General features: G+C 37.3%; 1 protein-coding gene across 2 annotated transcripts in view; it reads right to left on the bottom strand.

Moving 5' to 3' along the window:
- ATRNL1 (attractin like 1) overlaps positions 1–19,017 on the bottom strand; it is a 442,299-nt gene that overhangs the window by 4,399 nt on the left and 418,883 nt on the right. The window lies entirely within an intron of this gene.

Raw genomic sequence — 19,017 nt, 5'->3', positions numbered from 1 at the left:
GGTTAAAATTTACCACAAAAACATATGAAAATATCTTTCTAGAAAGCACAGATCTGTAAACAAGTAGTGAACCATGGTGGCCTGGGTAAATTCTAAATGTTTTCAACTCACCAAAATTCTTCTGTTTTGGATTCTGGTTAATTTGTTGGTATTTCATGACCTCTTGTAATCTTAACAGGGTATTGCCAAGGGCACAGACTGGCATGCTCAAGAATCACAGAAACAGAGAATATTCTGAGGTGGAAAGGACCATAAGGATCATCAAGTCCTGCTGTTGGCTGTGAACAGGACAATACTAAGAATGTCACCATGTGCATTGTCCACATCCTTCTTGAGCTCTGTCAGTGCTGTGACCACTGCCCTGGGGAGCCTGTACCAGTGCCAACCACCCTCTAGAGGAAGAATTCTTTTTTAATATCCAACTTAACCTCTCCTGACACAACTGCAGGCTGTTCCCTTGGGTCATGTCACTGATCACCACAGAGCAGAGATCAGTGTCTGACCCTGCTCTTCCCCTCATGAGGAACTTGTAACTGCACTGAGGTCTCCCCTCAGTCTCCTCCAGGCTGAACAGACCAAGTGACCTCAGCCACTCCTCATTCAGCTTCCCTTCTAGACCTAAGAAGCAAATATTTTAAGAATTTACTCTTCCATTTGGTTGCTACTGCATCCTTTCTATAAATTAGTGACTTCTAAAATGCTGCAATTAACACACTTAATACATGGTAGTTCTAGGCTTTTAAATTCATACAGGTGATACTGCAATCAAATGGATTAGGAGTATTTGCATCATTTATATGTCTTACTGCAAACAAACCACAAAAAACACATCTACATATACCCAAAATGTAGGTAAGGACGGTGCTGGTTCTCCACGCTGCCCAAAACATTTCATTCTCCAACCAATAACACCACCACTCTCCAAGGAAACCTTTGAAAATACTTTCCACCATCTTTAACAGGCAGTCTCTCTTTCTTATCTCAAGCCAATATCAAACTCAATTTATCTATTACATAGAATCCAATTTTGCAATACTTTTCATGCAATCCTTCATTACAGCACTGATCTACTAAGAAATTGTGCAAAAATTGTTTTTCACTAACAAGTGTTGCAACAGTCTTCTTTCATAATAAAAGGTATATGGTCACATTTCGTTCAGGTTTCCAGTATCCTGAAAAATCTATAGTATTGCACACTGGTAACATTACCTTTCTTAAGTCACAAAAAAATTGCAAGAATTGATTAATGTATATCCAGCTTTTTAAAAATGCACAATACTGTAAAACACTAAGTACAATTATCATTGATACATTTTGGGATATGTAAGAGCCAAGATTAATCAAGTTGTTTTTTTCTCACATACACAAATATTTCCTGGCATGAACCAGTGATGCTTAAAATTGGACTTTGACAAATTAAATTGTTGAAACCTTTCAGGCACCTTTCAAGTTTAAGCAGTATCTGGTATTAGCAAATTCAGGGATAAAACCTAAATAACATTTTGATGATTGCTTAATGTCATCCCATCTTCAACAGCTAGGCTTAGGGACTATGCTAAACAGAGAGAGCATTAGCAAACAGATTTTTTAATAAGCTATTGTAAAATATATTTGGATGTATTAAGCTAACCTCACTTAATAGAACAATGAACAAAAAGGAATCCTCTAGCACTGCATACTGGGATGTACTGGAATGTTGATAGAATACCATTAAAATCAGGTCACTACAAGAAGATCATTTGTCAAAACGCCATACAAATCATCTGATGAAATTCATTTATTATGTTCTTTACACCCGGCATAGTTCCTTGTTATCAAAGCAATACAATTAACTGGGGGAACAATTCATTATTTCAGACTGGCAGTCTAAAGGAATTTCATTTACCAAGTCAAGCTTGTACACAGACACTTTGAGCAAGGAGAATTTACATCAAAATAAAACAGACGGAAGTGCTGTGGCTTAAATATTCATTAAAAAAAAAAAAAAAAACAAACAAAACAAAACAAAACAAAAAACCCCCCCAAAAACCCAAAACATTCCCTTGATTTTACAGGTTTTTGTCTCTAAATAACAAATGTGAATACATTTACAGTCACTGAAGTTGGAACTGTAAATTGTACAGTGCTCTAGATGTATTACCTCAACTCCTAAGTTATTACATTTACCTGGCTTCTGTGAATGCTGCTGTTTAAATATCCTACCTAACATCCAAACTGCTATTTTCCAAATCAGTACATGGTTGCTTCTGACTCTTGAGCAGCATGGCAGAAAAGAACAGTGGAATCGGTAAAGATCCCACATAGAGACTCAACAGGTCACCTCTAAATTCTGGAAATTCAATCTTAGTTGTGAAACTAGCCCTACTTTTAAATTTAGTTGGTTTTTTTGCTAAATGTTCTAGAAATCATCAGACCTAGTTCTATGCAGCTCAAACAACCTCTAGCTTGTTTTAAGGACATGTATGTATGAGGTATTAAGAAATGGACCCAGTCAAATTATAAGTGGAAAGTATTTTTTTGTAAGAGATAATTGCATTCACAACGAGGAAAACACCAGAGGAAGCAATATGAACTTGGTTATCTTTAGCAGAACTATTGTCTTTCCTAATGGAAGTTAAATGGTAACAGTTTATTTTCAGGAAGTCTCTAATCATGAAATTGCTGGGGTGTGAATTTTTTTCCTTTTCTGTTTTTTTTACAATAGTGCAAAGCTATTAATAAGTAGAGGGATAAAATACAGCAAATCAAATGAGATTACCTTGAAAAGTGCATTCACGGTTTACATACATACAGCCCCTTAATCCTGCATTCAAACAAGAGCATCTGAAAAAGTCATTCATTCTGAGATGCTCTCCTCCCAGTCTCTGTAAAAACAGGCAGTACTATATATTTTAATTTTGCAGGAAAACAGCTTCATTAGGCGTGAAAGGTTAATTGCAGGTTTAAGTGCAGTTCAGGGAACAGTGCATGGGTCTGTAGTGAATAGCACAGTCTGCTACAGGAAGGCTGAGTGCTATAAACTGTTTGCCCTGCTGAAATGTTTTACTACCTCATTTACTAACTGTCTTCTTTTACTGCTTGTATTTGTAGTTCTTCTAAACCTTTAATAGCTACAGTTTTATTTCACTGTAATCAGATTTAAATGGAAATACCCATGCTGGGATGTTTAAACATTTTTCCTCTGATTGTATACAACTACATTTGAACTGATGTAAGGCTACACTATCTCTAAAAGTAGAAAAAAAAATCCCTACATTGAAAAAATTGGTCTTACATGATAGCGTGCATATTTAAAACCTTTTTTTTCCTCATCTATTGTTCATTTTAATGAGAAATGCATGGAATTGTTACTATCTCTTTTGTTAAAAGTAAGGGAACAAAGAATGACCTCAGGTTTGTGCTTAGGCAGGTAACTGGAAATGCTGCCTTTCAATTTAAATATGCATTATTCAGACATAACATTTGGATAGATGTCTTCATTTGATTAAATTTCTACACGTCATTGTTATGCAGATTCAGAACATTCAGAAACCTGAAGACAATAAAATAACTACAAGTCAGGTGGATCAATTAGATTTGTTTGACATTTTAACCAAAATTATAGTCATTGTTTAAGGTGACTTTAAGCAATGAAAATAAAATGCCAGCTGCCATACAGAGACTTAAACAGAAAAGACTGGGTAAACACTACATTATTAAAGTCATGGCTTCACCCTCCAGTGCCCACAAGTTTTTGTGTTCCTTCCATTTGTGGATCCTTTAAAGACTGGCATGACTGTACATGTTCACCTCATAGTGGACAGACTCCTTTTATTATAAAGAATCTTACTCAAAATATTGCCATTGTGGAAGACTTACCACCCATGGAAATCTATAGAAATGGATCTGAGCTGTTTGAAGATACACCAAGTGATGAGAATCACAGAGTGTGGTGCCTCATGAAAGTCATCCAACACATGGTAAAGCCAGTGAAGGCAATTTCATGTTCATCAATAAAACTATCAGTTTTAATGTAGGGAATTTGAATGAATTCTGCCATTTATAAATATTTCAAGTCTATAAAATTTTGTTTGATAAGAATATCGTGTGAATTAATGGTATATGCATATGTACACAAAACTTATGAAGTATATATAATAAATATGTCATTATGTAACAATTATATATATAATACACACACACATGAATTATATACAACCCCCTCAGTTAATAATGAAGTTTTGTATCACCTACTTCTTAATTTGAAGAAACAGATCCCCTTCACCATAATGTTTATGGAATGCACACATTTATTCTTCATAGAAAAAGATATGTTCATTATCATGTCTATAATGGTGGGGGAACATAATATTCTAGAAGAACATAACATTCTAGAAGATTGTTACTAGGCACTGTTTCTGAGTACTCATGGAAAAAAATTCTCTCACTTTCCATGAGATACAGTGCTAGAAATAGTCATATCCAATTTAGTTGTTTAGCAATAGTTTAATGATATCCTGGTTGTTCCTGTGTGCTCAACCAAACTCTCTTCAAGCAGACCAACTCAGGCTTAATTTCTATGGCTGAAAAGGCCAGCCTGTTCTTTGTGCTGCATACTCCTCTGCTATGGATCAAGTCTTGTTGGGAGATATCCAAAAGGCATGTAAAACAGAACCAGAACAAAATCTGATATTTAAAAATCTGATACACAGAGCCCTCTCCTAAGCAAGTACAAACCTGATACTCTAGCACTTTCCAGGAGGAAAATTAAGAGTCATCTGAAGTTCAAGACTGTATATGGCTAGAAGAACACAACAGATCTAAGTTCATTTCCAAGTCAGAAAATAGTCAAATCCTTCATGTGTATCCGAGTTTCCTGGTCTGGCAGGTGTGCCTAGACAGTATCCAGAGATCGCAGACTTAGTCACAGAGAAAAATAATCATAAGCGTCTGCCAAGAACAATAAGTGTCTTCAGAGCCTGTCATATTGAATGGGTTGGGGATTTTTTGAATTAGATTATTTTTAAAAGGACAAGCTGACAGCACCTCAAATTCACAGTCTTTTTATGGGCTTCTCTTCCTGTTCGGTGTATGAATGTGTATTTTAAGTTGACACTGCTCTTACTTTTGGAAAGATATATTAAACAAACTAAACGAACTAGGAAATTACTTTGGGCAAGTAACCCCATCATTTTTTTTTCAGTGATAACTTTTGCAAGATGGGAAGTCAGCCAAGAGGCCAGGAGGTATGTTTTCCTTTTCTTTTGCATATAACTTAATTAAATAAGTAAAATACGAGACAGAGCTTAAACCATAACAATAATAAACTAAATAATGATAGTGTGGAATTAAATAGCCACACACTAGTAGAGAGAAGATGTCATGCTCCTTTTTATTACACCTTTGCTATTTAGCAATAAGGGCTATCTATAAGGGACTAAGAAATTCTTATTCCCAGAATAGACTTATAAATTACCTGCTGTCAGTTTGTGGGAAATCCAGACTATACAATAAAGGCTCTTTGAAGAAATGTTCAGCCTTTCTCAAATTTTCTCACTGTGGAAAGGAAATGGCTCTACATATTTGTGTGAAATATTTGTATTCCACAGGACCAGTAGTGATTTTTTTTTTTTTCTTTTTTTTTTTTTTTTCTTTTTAAATGCAGTCAGACCACTCTCCTTCCCCTTCAGAGTGAGATATCTGTAGTTTGGTCTGAAATCCAGGTCTGCGCAACATCTGCTGCCTTTCAACCATCCAGCCTGCCAGTGACTAAGAGACAGCACAGCGCATTTGGCCTCTCTGGATATGGACAAGGAGAAGTTGACAATGCACTCCAGGAGGCCTCAAACAGTGCCTTGGTGAAGTGGACCCATCCCACTCCAGTAATGGAATGGAGCAATCTCGCATTGATTATAGGAAACCTTTTTCTCCCACTCTCTTTTCTCAACTCAAGCCCTACTGGAACACAAGAACAATAGAACCATTAAACTGTTCAGGTTGGAACAGACCCTTAAGATCATGGGGGTTCAACCATTAAGTTAAGACTGCAAAGTCCACCAATAAAACCTGTCCCTGAGTGGCACATACATAGGTCTTTTGAACACCTCCAGCAATGGTGGTTTCATCACTTCCCTGGGCAGCCTCTTCCACGGCTTGACAACCATTTTGGTGAAGAAGATTTTCCTAATAGCCAATCTAAACCTCCCCTGGTGCAATCTGAGGCCAAATCTTCTTGTCATATTGTTTTTAATGGAATGATAATAAAAACGCCTAAAAAGGAATAGTCTACTTAGAATATGTGCAAATCTCATGCAGATTAATTCCTTGCTGCTCTGCCACTGTATATTACACATCATGCATTAAAATGCAAGTAATTACACATTTTTCTACAATGGACAGTAATATTTGAAACATTTGGATTACATTTTCGGTTTGATTACATCTCACTTCCATTGAATCATTTATCCATATGTTATGGAAAACATCTCTATTCTTATGATGTTGTGCAGCCGTTTAATTTGTTTTCAAGAAAATCACTATAAACTAATTTGCTCCTCTGCAAGAATTGGGTGAGATGCATTAATCATGCCAGAATCTAATTTGGTCTTGTAAACCGATTTCTGTAGAAGAGAAAAAAGTCTACTTGGAGTACTGAAGAAGCTCTATTTTCACTTACTTTTAGCAATACCTGGTTTAATACAAACAAAATCATAATTGTTTTTTTTAGAAGTCAGTATCACAGTTGTAGCCCAGGTGGGGTTAGTTTATGAACCCCTCTACAGTAATTAGACATGTCTGGATTGCAAAAGTCTCCTCCAGCCTGGCATACTCGAGGTTGCCTGTACAGCATTATTTCACTCATTGTCTCTATCTTCAGCAAACTCTTTTTACTTGGACCATGGATGCAAATCAGAGCAAAATGAAGATATGAAAGCTGTAAAAAATTGTGAGCTTGAGTTATAACATTTTAAAAGCTTTTTACCCAAACCCATTCATGCAATTGGATGCTTTAACCACTGTGATGAAAGTTAAAGCCTCACTATACATCATGAGAGGGATGAACACCTGTGGGACAGAGATTTATCATCCATATAAACAGAGCGTGATTGGCCATTATTACAAGGCTGAATTATATTTCATGCAATCCAGTAATCAGAATATCTCTCTGTATGTGTGAATATCTGTGTATGAGAATCTGGGAAACAGAGCAGGCTGGAACACAACTGAGCAATCAGGAGAACACTCAGGAGAAAAGGCAGCAGTAGTCTGGGGTTTGCTTCCCTCCAGAGGGGCCTTTCTGGCAGGGGCTGATTTAAAGCAGATCTCTTTCTGTCTGTAGAGGAAATCTGGGGTGATAAACCTCGCCAGGTGAAATTCAGTTTTTTATGAATACCTCCCTAATGTTCCATCTGGGTGATAACACATACTGTCAGATCTGCAGCTTTACTACCCTCCTCCTCAAGACAAAACACACCACCTTAAAGACAATAGTTTTAAGGGCCCAAAAGGGGCCAATTCTGCCCACGCTGGAGATAAAACAATACTACTTACATTACCATTTACTTTTAAGGAAGAAGATTAGAACAATAATCCTCTAAGATCCTTCTTCTGTTTCTTGCATCCTTTATGTTGCAGGTGTCAGGTTTTTTTTTTTTCCCTTGTCAAAAATTTTAGGCTTCTGTTGAGCCTTCTATTTGCTATTTATTAAAAAATTGAGGCTTCCATTTGCTATTTAACTGCTGACCTTTTCCCCCTCTATTTTTTCCCATATGCTTTTTGATCACATGTGAAAAACTTAGCTTTGGTTCTCTTATTTCCTGATTTTCTATATTTCTATATTAAACCAGAAAGTATTGAATAGGTTCATGCAAAGAAATTATTGTAGTTCACCAGAAATTCAATAGGATTACAGTTTAATCAGCAGTAGGCATGATATCTGCACTGCTTTTCCATATAGAATTCTCATTTTAAAGTTTTGCTTTCGAAGGTTTACCAAGTACTGGACTTGTTTTCCATTTCCAACATACTGGTGCAATATATCATCACTCTAACCACTGTTTTGACACTAATTTGGTTCTAGCCAAATAGCAATGCCAGTTTTTCAGTATTCTGCTGATGTCCAATTAGACATTTAGATCATCCCCAGCTACATAGCCAGGAGTCACTGTGACAAAACAATCGATCTTGGAAGGGTAACGCAGAATTAAGTCAATGGGACAGAAAGTGTGCTGAGAATTTTGAACCATATTTTGAATATCCCTAAAGTGACAACTTCAGGCTCCTCATGATCTCTAACTAGGATATTTGTAGTTTCAGTACTATTAATGCTTGAGGACAATGAAAAAGAAAATAAAGAAAAATAAAGTCACAAATGCCCTGCTGTTGGTATTTGAGTGGTTCCATCAGCAAATCTAGCATCAGCTTACATAGAAAATTGATTTTTAGTAATCTCAGTAGAAAAGCTTGGTAACAGGCTGAAAATCTCACACCATAAAAAGCCATTTTAACCTCCAGAGATTTTGTACAAATATCTCTACCACAATTACGGTCTGCACTGAAAGAGAGTAATTCTTTGGGAGTAAGTCTATGGGACTCCAGTATAGACAAGTAAGCTACACAGCTACTCATTAATTCTTCACTGAATCTTCTATTTTACATTGAAAACACCATGTTCTGACTATAACAGGCAAAATTACACACCTAGACTTGTCAAATTGTATGGAAATAGGTTTCCATTTTAAACACTTCATTATGTACAGTTACTTGGTCCTGAGCAGTCAATACAGATAAATATCAGTAAAATGATAGTGGAAGAGCATTGTTTCTACTTGTGTGACACATTCAACAAATGCCTGAGATTGATAGTAAAATAGTGGCTGCATATCACTGTAAATATATTATATTATATGTCCTAGGCATGTGTCCTAGTTTGGAGAGGAAGAACTGGAAAACTGATAGCCCACAGTCACAGCTTGCCACCTACCTCTGTGTGTACTCACAAGCCAACAAGCAGCACTCATTGTCTCTCATTCACCCATCAAATCAATAAAATTTTTTGAAAAAAACCCAACCAGCAACACTAAAACCCCAACAATTCTTGTAAAAAAAGATTACCAAGCTATAACTTTAGCCATTTAAAACGTTTCTCTAAATGCCCGTGGAAAAAAATGAGAAAGATCCTCCTGGCACACCAAATTCAGATTCCATATTTCTCCTTTTAGGATCAACATCCTTCAGAGATACAGGAGCTATGAAATATTCCTCTTGGGATCTGCCATAAATCTCAGCCTGATTTGCACACTTCCTTTAATACAACAAAATAAGATCTCTAACTCATGGCCTCTTGAACAGGACTCATGCTACTAAATGGATGTCGAAAAAAAAAGGCAGAAACCAAGTGAAAGATACAGTCAAGAAAAATTCACAAAGTCCATTTCCCAACAATGTCAGCTCCCTGAAGATGCACTCAGGGAATGTGTCAATGAAAAGACACATTCTGACACCAAAGAGTTACTGCAGCAGCCCATTCTCATCAATATTCATGTGACTAAGAAATGGCTGAAGTGAAACCATGGACAAGAAGATGTGGTAAGAGATACATGGAGCTTGGAGTTTTCCAATGTCAGGATGGTTCTTTCAGAGAGCAAGCAAAATTCAGAGCAATTCTGTGCATTGTTCCTGATATTTTCATCAAAAATGGCTGTGCTGTACAAAGCATCATGCTGTCTTTGTATTTCCAGGATGTGATTAGGAGCTAGTTTTCATTTAAGCATTTTCAAAAGAGCTTTTACTATGTGATGAAGGAGAAACGAACCTTCAGCAGGACATTAGAACTCCCTCATTGCAATTGTGCTAAATCTCCCATCTGTTTTTGAAAAGCAGAAATTGCATTGAGGCTTCTGTTTGCTATTTAACTGCTGACCTTTTCCCCCCCTCTATTTTTTCCCATATGCTTTTTGATCACATGTGAAAAACTTAGCTTTGGCTCTCTTATTTCCTGATTTTCTATATTTCAATTAGACTTTAATGGCTATATATACACAGTGATAATGATCCAAGAGTGCTCTGAATGAAACCTGTTTTGTACTTCTCAGCTTCTGAGAACAGCCACAATTTGAGAAACTTTCTTCTGTAGCCCCTTAAGTGCCATCTATAACATAATAATATAATAAACCATGAATCTGCTCTCCCTTTGCTGTGCAACACACCATTCTGCTTCCTACAGTCTGCTCCAGTATGATTTGCAACTATAAATAATTATCCTAAGTCATAAAGGTGTAATATAAAATTATAAAGCAATACCATTAGACACCATACACTCGAGACTCTGAAGAAGCCATAAGAAAACATTGATTTTCATAAAGAATAAGAAAAAAAGGTGACAATGAAAATCATGGTTCATGCTTAGGATTAGTTCATTAAAAGTTTGCTGCAGTTTTGGGTGGAAAGAATGAAAATAGCAGGCAATCAGTGGCAAACCACCTTTTTTCTAAAAGGTGGGATACCATATTTTATGACATCTATCTTAAAAGGTGAGAGGAAAACAAAAGCTGTGGTGGGAACAGAACTTGACAATGTGTGAAGTTCAGAATTACAAGGTATTACTCCCCAAAAGGGGAAGAGCCAGACTCAAGAGGGATTCATATAAATCTATGTAAGGTTTGTGTCCAGATGTGTGACCCTGTGAGGTGATTTTTGCTTGTTCTGTCTGGCCTGGACAATACAACAAGAGGAATAGATAGGATTTCTGGCTTTTTCCTATACTACTTTCCAATGCCTTCCTTCCAAATAGCTCTTCATTTTCCATTCTTACTTTTGCTGCTTTTTTTTCTGTTGAGTTTCAGTCAGCACACCATTTAACTGCCTTTATGAAGTATTTAGTATATAGACTTCCAATAATCAGAAATTTTCTTTGTGAATCTGATGTTAGCTACTAAGACTACTCTAATTCCTTTCTACTTTCTTTCATCTCTTTGCATTGTACTAGTGCAAGAAGGTGGTATAGTAGTTTAAAAGGTTGCAAACTTACTAAAAATAATTTATATTATTTGTCCTTCCCATGACTTCTCATTTTTGTGGGAAATTCTTTTCTAAGAAAGATACGGACATCTATTATGTGCTAAGAGACATAAAAATAGATGTTCACATTTGAATATGACCTAAACATCTCTTTAAAGGCAATGAAGTAGATTGTGAACAATCTAAATGCAGCCAGCCTTATTTCATTATTTGAGTCACACTTGTGTTTTAATATTTACATTTGAGATTTTAAAAACTGTGTGCTACCAAGTGCACATTTCTCCTGCAACTTTTCATTTTTTTCATGTACTTAATGGTGCTTTCTCTACTCACACTGCAAAAGTGACAAAAGTGTGTTTTCCTCACTGGGGTGGCCTCAAGGATACAGCTATCCTTTGTGCCAGTGTAAGCTGTGCATGGAGCTGCTAAATATCCACAGAGGCTGAGGCAGTGGAGTTTAAATCTTCTCCAGGTCCACTGGGATCGGTTTCAAGGGGAGGAAGTAGGGCCAGGAGCCTCTCGCAGGAACAAACAGCCTCCAGAGTGAGGTATGGAATTTCTGAGATTGTTAAGAGATCTAAAGCTTGGTAGGAAAAATCTGAGCCCCAAAATCCATGGTCTGACTTAAACAAGTTGAATTTTCACACTTTTTTTCCTCCCCCCAAGCATTAGCTCTTTCAAGTCCTATTTTAGAGCTTTCATTTACAAAATCAATGTTTAGTGACCTTTTCATAGTGGTTTAGAAATGAAGACAAGAGATGTGTCCAGGGAAGAGAAACGGTATTAAAATATTGAGCTTGTTATCTCCAAAGTGCTACACACAAATTAACTAATACATGCTAATACAGTAATTAGATAGTTAGCCTAGGTTTAGTGCAATGACTGCGTTTCCTAAAGCCACCACTGAATGAGAGTTAGGGTGACATCACACCATAGCCAACAGCTCTCCTCTAAAACATAATGTGCTTAACCTTTGTGCATTTCTGTCTGAAAACAATGTCAGTCTATTTAGAGCCCTGACATGATTTGCAAAAAACACATTTTGAAACCAAGGTATGCTTTGGGTTATTGAGATACTGCAACACTAGACGAAACCAGAATGAGATGCTGTTGGCTGGCTGGGATGAGGATGAGGCTACAGACATTTCACCTGGAATGACTCCTGTGCTCTGCACAAACGACACAGTTTCTTCTCAAGAGCAAATAGCACAGAAAATACTTGAAAGTGTTCAAAGGAAGGGCCATCCCCTCCACGGGGCTGTCCACAGGCTCCATCCTCCTTTGTGCAAAACCATAAGAGACCAAACGGACTTTGCCTGTGGCTTCCCAGAGGATCACACCCCATGGAGACCTGACTTACATGCCCAGGCAAGATTAGGCGCATATTTGTACACCTCTCAGTGTAGTGCAGTCCCAGACACAGTGAGGACTCTAAAACCTTGAGAACAGGAATGATAAAAAGCCCAGTCATAAACAAAAATCAAACTGGTAGCATCACAGGTACCCGTGGAGCTTTGGAATAACCACAAGAAAGCTGGCACAGTATCACTGGCATGATGTATTCTGAACCAGATTGGAAAAAGCAACCTGGAAAAAACCCAGTATGATTATAATGAATGAGCCTTTATTCCACATATGAAAGTGCTTCTGATGCTGACAAAAGGAGGAACAATATTTATCATTCTAGGATCTAAGGGGACAAAACAACAATATTAAATCATGGATGGTTTTGTTTGTGAATTGGCATTGTTTTCTGTCCCTTGTGTTACCAGAATGATAAATGCTTTCCTTTGTGTAGGAAAGAAAAGATACTGCATGTTTATTATACATATATTTATGCCACAATTTTTGAGATGGTTGGTTAGACTCTGATTAATACAAATATTTATATTAAAGGTGCTAATAAACATTTGGGGGGGGGTGGGGTGGGGTGGTTTCCTCCTCTACAGTTTTATTTGAGATTCTCCTTCATGATATTTTAGTTTCTAGGACAGATGAAACAAGATTCAGTTATCACAGTTCTTAGGATAACTGGTGGGAATATTCCAGAAGCACAATGTGATCAAAGTGGATGGAAAAGCAATACCCAAATGACTAAAGGCAAAACTGTGCCAGTCCCAGAATTATAGAAAGAGCTGATATGTATGAGACATACTAAACACTTGCATTTGAATTTTTAATATAGAAAATAAATGTCACAGCATTTTCATGAAGAATCTATTAGTCTTGAATGCAGCTCATCTGCTACTCATTGCTATGGTTTATACCTTGTACTTTTTATCCATCTTAACTCCTGCTGAACACTCAAGCAATTGCAATGTCTGACAGGAGGTTATGGATTTTTTCATATTATCATATTTTTCTTACATTTTATGTTTTCAAAGGCTAGCACAGAGCATTCCAGTGAGCACACGACAGTTAATGCACTTTGTTGCCAATATTTTCAAATGCAAGCAATATCTCCTGGTTTGCACAGTTCAGGATGAATATGGTGCATCATTGTGCCATCTGAAGTGACTCAGCTCGGAAGCTTCAGGGCTTGGCTCTGCCTTCAATGCCCTGAGAACACAGGGCTGAATTTTTTAGACAGTAAATACAGAACACGGAAATAAATATATAACTAGTAATCTGGTACCCAAAGATATGTACGAGCATGACTCCCAGGAGGATTACATTTAAATGGTATAATTCTGTGCATGCTCTGAGTGCTAGGCAGAAGTTCCTAGAGCACAGCCAACTTTCCTGCACAGATTTCAATTGCTAGGTTAGATGCACTTCAGAATAATATTTAAAATCACAGAGGAATGTGTTTTATGTCTGTTAGATATTACAGCATGCATGGACAGAATGGTTCTTCAGAAAAGCACGATGGTTTTAATTTTCTTTTTGGGTGTAATTGCTATTCCTGTTACTCAGCCACCTCCTTGAAACCTCCACAGGGCCACATCTTCACTGCCGTGTGTGTAACGTGTGAGCACTGCACCAGAGAGCTTGCAGCACAAACACCTCTGCACTGCACTGAAATGTTCATGGGAATAGAAACATACCCTCAGACCTCCTTAACCTACAGACTTCTAAATTCAGGCTGAACATGCAAATTTAGCTGGACTTTTCTTTTATGCAATAATGGGCTAAGCAATGAAAGTTCTGCAAATCACTGCCAACTCTCAGCTACGCTGAGTAGTTCAGAGGCTCCAGGTGATATTTGTGACACCCTCTTCCTATCTATCACCAAGCGGCCCTTTTTGAATAGCTGCATTAATGGTGTGTAAGAAAGAACATCATCTACTTTACTCCTGTCTACATTGGCCTCACAGTTCTAACACAAGTAAAAAAGATACTATTTGTATTAAAAACTGTCAATGTAAACTCTTCATAGACCCATGGAGCAATAAGACTGCATTAATCAATTGGTTTGGATTGTTTAGGGGCTTTTTTTGACAAAGACAACTGGGGTAAATTATTTTGAAAACTAATACATGAGTAAGCTGTAAAATTGAATTACGTGAATTAGTAGAAAATTTTCAGGGAACTTTTAGCATATGGGCAAAGTTTTGTGTAGAAAGTGACATGTACAGACGTTACAATGAAAAGTCAGGGAGTTGCCAGATTTTGATAGATTTCAGGCTGGATGTGTCAAAAGATAAGCCCTGATGCTGGCAGGCAGTATCCTTTGAAAATTTAGATTCCATATACAGAGATCTTCAGGTAAACCAATTTTTACTTTCACCTCTGCCTCCAAGTGCTGGTCTCAAAGGACTTCATTTCAGCCAAGACCTGTCAAACCCCCAAATGCTTTTCATTACTGAATTCCTTCTGTATGTTCTGTCAGCTGTGTTAAAATAATAAATTCACAAGCAATTGATTTTTGAAAAGGGAGAGAACCACTTGAATTCATCTCCTGATTTTGTTATTTCGGCATGTAAATTTTTTCTTTACATATTTAAAATTGTAGTTTGAAGTCTTTCTTTTTTATGCCCTTTATGGGATTTGAAGTAGCAACAGGTTCAGAGAACTTGTAAGAAGAAAACCTTCTTGGTACAACGACTCTGAGACATCAGGGGTGTACTCCAGTCACTGCATACCCTCTCAAATCATTAATATTAATGATAATTCACTCACAACATCCAGCACATACTAGGTGCCCTGGTGATCTTAATTGGTGCTATGAAATAATAAAATGATTTCTTACATTCTAATGTATGTGGGGAGAAATTCAGGACGTTTCTAAAATTCCTTGCAGAGGTGATTTTGTACAGATTTTGTCGTTATCAAGGGAGGATAATACACAAAAGCCATAATGATGGATTAAGAAAGCAACAATGGTTATTTTACCTAAAAAGTTGAAGAGAGTCTTTTCAAATTGTATGTGTGTGGAAAGGGAGCTTAGTTTGGATGAAGCAGTTGCAAGAACACCTTAATGGGGGACAAGAAAGCAATTAACAATGAAAAGTCACTGATGCAAAAGATAGTCCTAGAGATTAAAATCTTATTGAAACAAATGCTCCTCCATTTGATCGTAATGAATTGAGCTGAAAGATCTGCAAAACCAGTTCACTGAACATGAGAAGAAAATAATAATTTGTTACCCAATTATAATACAAAGCTTTCTGCCCAACATACTGCTCTACAGCATTATTTGAATAGAGATAAACTCAACAACACCATAGTAGAACTAGACATAATATAATTTGAAACAGCAATGTGATAATTAAGAAAAAAAAAATGTGCAGATATATCAATTTTTACAGGAATCTAAAAACCCCAAGAATATGCTTTATCCCAATGGAAAAACAAAACATTCAAGGGAACAAGAGATGAAATGGGCATAGCAGGGATAGAGGAAGCAAAAAGTGCAGGGAAGAAAGGGGCAGTGGTGGAGCTAAGCTGTGCATGGGGCAACAGGGGAATAGACTGAGATGAGATAGATTGCAGAGATGGAAGTGGGAAAGGTAGGGAGAGAACATTAAGAAGTGAAGATTGAGAGAAGTACATTACAGATTGCTTAAATTAGAGAAATCCATCAGATCAAGGTAGACTGGGTTTTTGTGATGGGGATGAAGATCTTAAATTCATCCCACCTGACTTTAGGCACTTAGCTGAGACATCCAAATGTGGAAGAGTTCGTGTCAAAATCTGAAAAATCAGTAGAGAGGCCCGTCCAAAGAGGAATCAAAGATCCTGGTGGGCTCAACTGACCTTTGACAGAAGTGTCAAGAAAGGACAGAAGTGATCACATTAGTAACACATTTAAAATAATATGCACAGATTACATGGAATGTTTGGATTTGATGGGACTACTACAAAAGAGATTAATGAAGGACAAAATAAACATAAAGCTGTCACAGGAATTGTTATTGAACAGGTCTTTTAGATGTCCCATATTTCAATCTTGCCATTTATGGGAATATGTGGCAGTGACAGGGGAAGGCACAACAGAACAGTCAGCAGTGGTGACGATGGCACCCATAGGAAAAAAAAGCTCTCAAATCTTCACTTTCTTACCAGCTGCTTTGCCACTGGAACAAAATACAAAGTCACATGTCTGGGACAACAATGTGGTCTATACCAAAATCAAAGGAATGGCTTCAGAAAGGCTCTCCACTTAATACTCAGGGAAGAGGAAAGGATTTGATTACATTTTAGAAGGTCTGAGGAAGGAAAGATCATGAGCTAAAAAGTCTTTTTCACCCTTTCAGCAAGACAGTTTTAACACACATGTCTAAAGCCTGAACTCAGAAAACCTAAAGGACAGGAGCCTAAAGGAACTGTGATAGATCATCAAAGTAGGCAAATTAGCAATTCACATCCTAAACTCTGTGAAAATAAGGAATCAAGCAGACAAAATGGAAAGACAATGAAGCTGGAGTCAGTTTGCCAGAAAAACCAACATGACAGAAAGTAACTGGAAGAAGCACACATAGGTGTGAGCAATTACAAAAACAAATTATCTGAAAATATAGATTTCTTTGCTGTCTAGTAAATAAAGTAATTTTAGCAAATGAAACAAGCTTCCAAATGAGAAAAACATAACTGAAATCAAACTGTCTGTGTATTTTGGGTTTGTCAGTCTGTAAAGAACCAACACAAACCCCATCTGAAATTAAGCTGTAAATATCGTATTTTTTCAGATCATCCTCTACTTGAATTTCAGTAACAAAAACTTTGAAGAAATTCAGCTGAATGTTCCCACTGCAATAATGTTTTGTAATACTCTTTGTGTTGTGATGAAAGCTATGTGTAATTAGGCCTGGTGAACCTCGTCCCTTAATGGGGACAAACCCAATGTTTGAAACTTAAGTATGAACAAAAGACAGAGAATGTATTGCCTACAATAGGTCTTCCTAGATTTAAAATTATGGAGAAAAGCTTAAATACATCAAAAGATGTAAAAAACCACCCCAGTTGTAATTCTTGTTTAAAAGAAAAAACCCACAGGACTGCAGCCCTTCTGAGATCCCTTACCTTACTGAGTGTTCTGCTGTGAAAAAAGCAGTGTTCTGCTGTTCTCATGCCAGGAGTGCACAAACCCTGCACAGGAACCAGACAGTGAACACACAGTCGGACACTGTGGTTCTCACTGCCATAATGAAATTATGCCTTAGATGTTTGCTGCATGACTAATCTCTCTTGATTACATTTTGAAGCTTTGCAGTGAATTGTGAATTATGGACGTACAAGGCCTCCTCTTTGTGGTTCTGCCATCTCTGGTACAGAAGGATCACTGGACTTTGGTGCACAGCTTGTGCTGTCTCCACTCATTCCTGTTAGATCGTTCCTAGTCTTCCCTGTGAGGGATATGACAGATCCAGAGAAGCTCCACATCAGGCTCAGTGCTCTGTGGAGCCCTCCCCAGGTGAGCTCCATTTCCACCCTTGAACAGAGGGCTTTGAGGAGAAGTGGTGCTGTCCCAGGGTAGCACCACCCCCAACCTGCCAGACCAAACATGGAAGAGAATTGGGTTTTCAGCACTGAAGGAAAGGACAGGTCTCTGTAGATTTTCTCTCTCTCAGACTTTTCCCTCTTGATTTCCAAAATATTCCTCATATTGCTAAGCTTTTCCTAAGGTATCCACACACACCTACCTCACATCAATGCACCCACTGCACACTTCAATTTCTACTCAGGTGTCCAGACTAGAACTTTACAGAGACTCATCCTGACAACATGGAGGGTCTATCCCTTAATAGATGCATCTAGTAACACTCTTAGGAGCTTCATGTGATTTTTGTCTTTCCCCATAGTCACCTTCCACAAAAATATTTGCAGAAAGAAAAGATGTGCCCACAGGTTTCAGGACACTCAACACCAGAGAGCAGAAAGGCTCTCCAACAGAGCAGGCATTGCTTCTAACCAATTTTCCATCAGCCTTAATGCAACCGTGCACACGAAACATTCTCTTTGCAAATCTCTTTCACAATCTGAGGCTAATACCTGTAGCATCTAGACCTGGGATGTGCAACAAGGATGTGAAGCTTTTTATAAAATCTGACTGACGGGAAATCAATATTACAAACAAACCCATAACCAGGGATCCATTACTGCTACAATTTATAAACCAGCTCAGTGCTACTCAGCAAACATTTGCAAAGTATGTGTCAGCAGTGGGAAATCCTTTTTTCAACTCTCTGGGAATATACAGTGACACAATATCCTTGAAACTAGCAAATAGTGTAAACAAACCACAGGCTCATAACCTTAAACAGATATATCCACCACAGTATATTCTCCTGTGCTTTGGTCCCATTATGGTAAGGTTTACTTTAGTCTTTTAATCTGATCATGGATACTCCAAATTGTTTAAACTATAATTATAGATGTAAAGCTGTTTTGCTTTCTACAAAAAAATGTGCTTTGGAAAGACCAAAACAGAAATTAAATGCATGGAAAATAATAGAACTATTTCAATAGCACCAATTGCAAAGCAGTTCAAGAAAGCATCTTTTAATTAAATAATTGTTTTAATTATACAGTATACTTAGGTTTACAAACTATAAACACTTCAGTTTTTAGCATTAG

This window comes from Zosterops lateralis (genome assembly GCF_965231275.1).
Source record: "Zosterops lateralis genome assembly, chromosome: 8".
NCBI classification, from domain to species: Eukaryota; Metazoa; Chordata; class Aves; order Passeriformes; family Zosteropidae; genus Zosterops; species Zosterops lateralis.
This window is presented reverse-complemented; position numbering and strand designations above follow the sequence as displayed.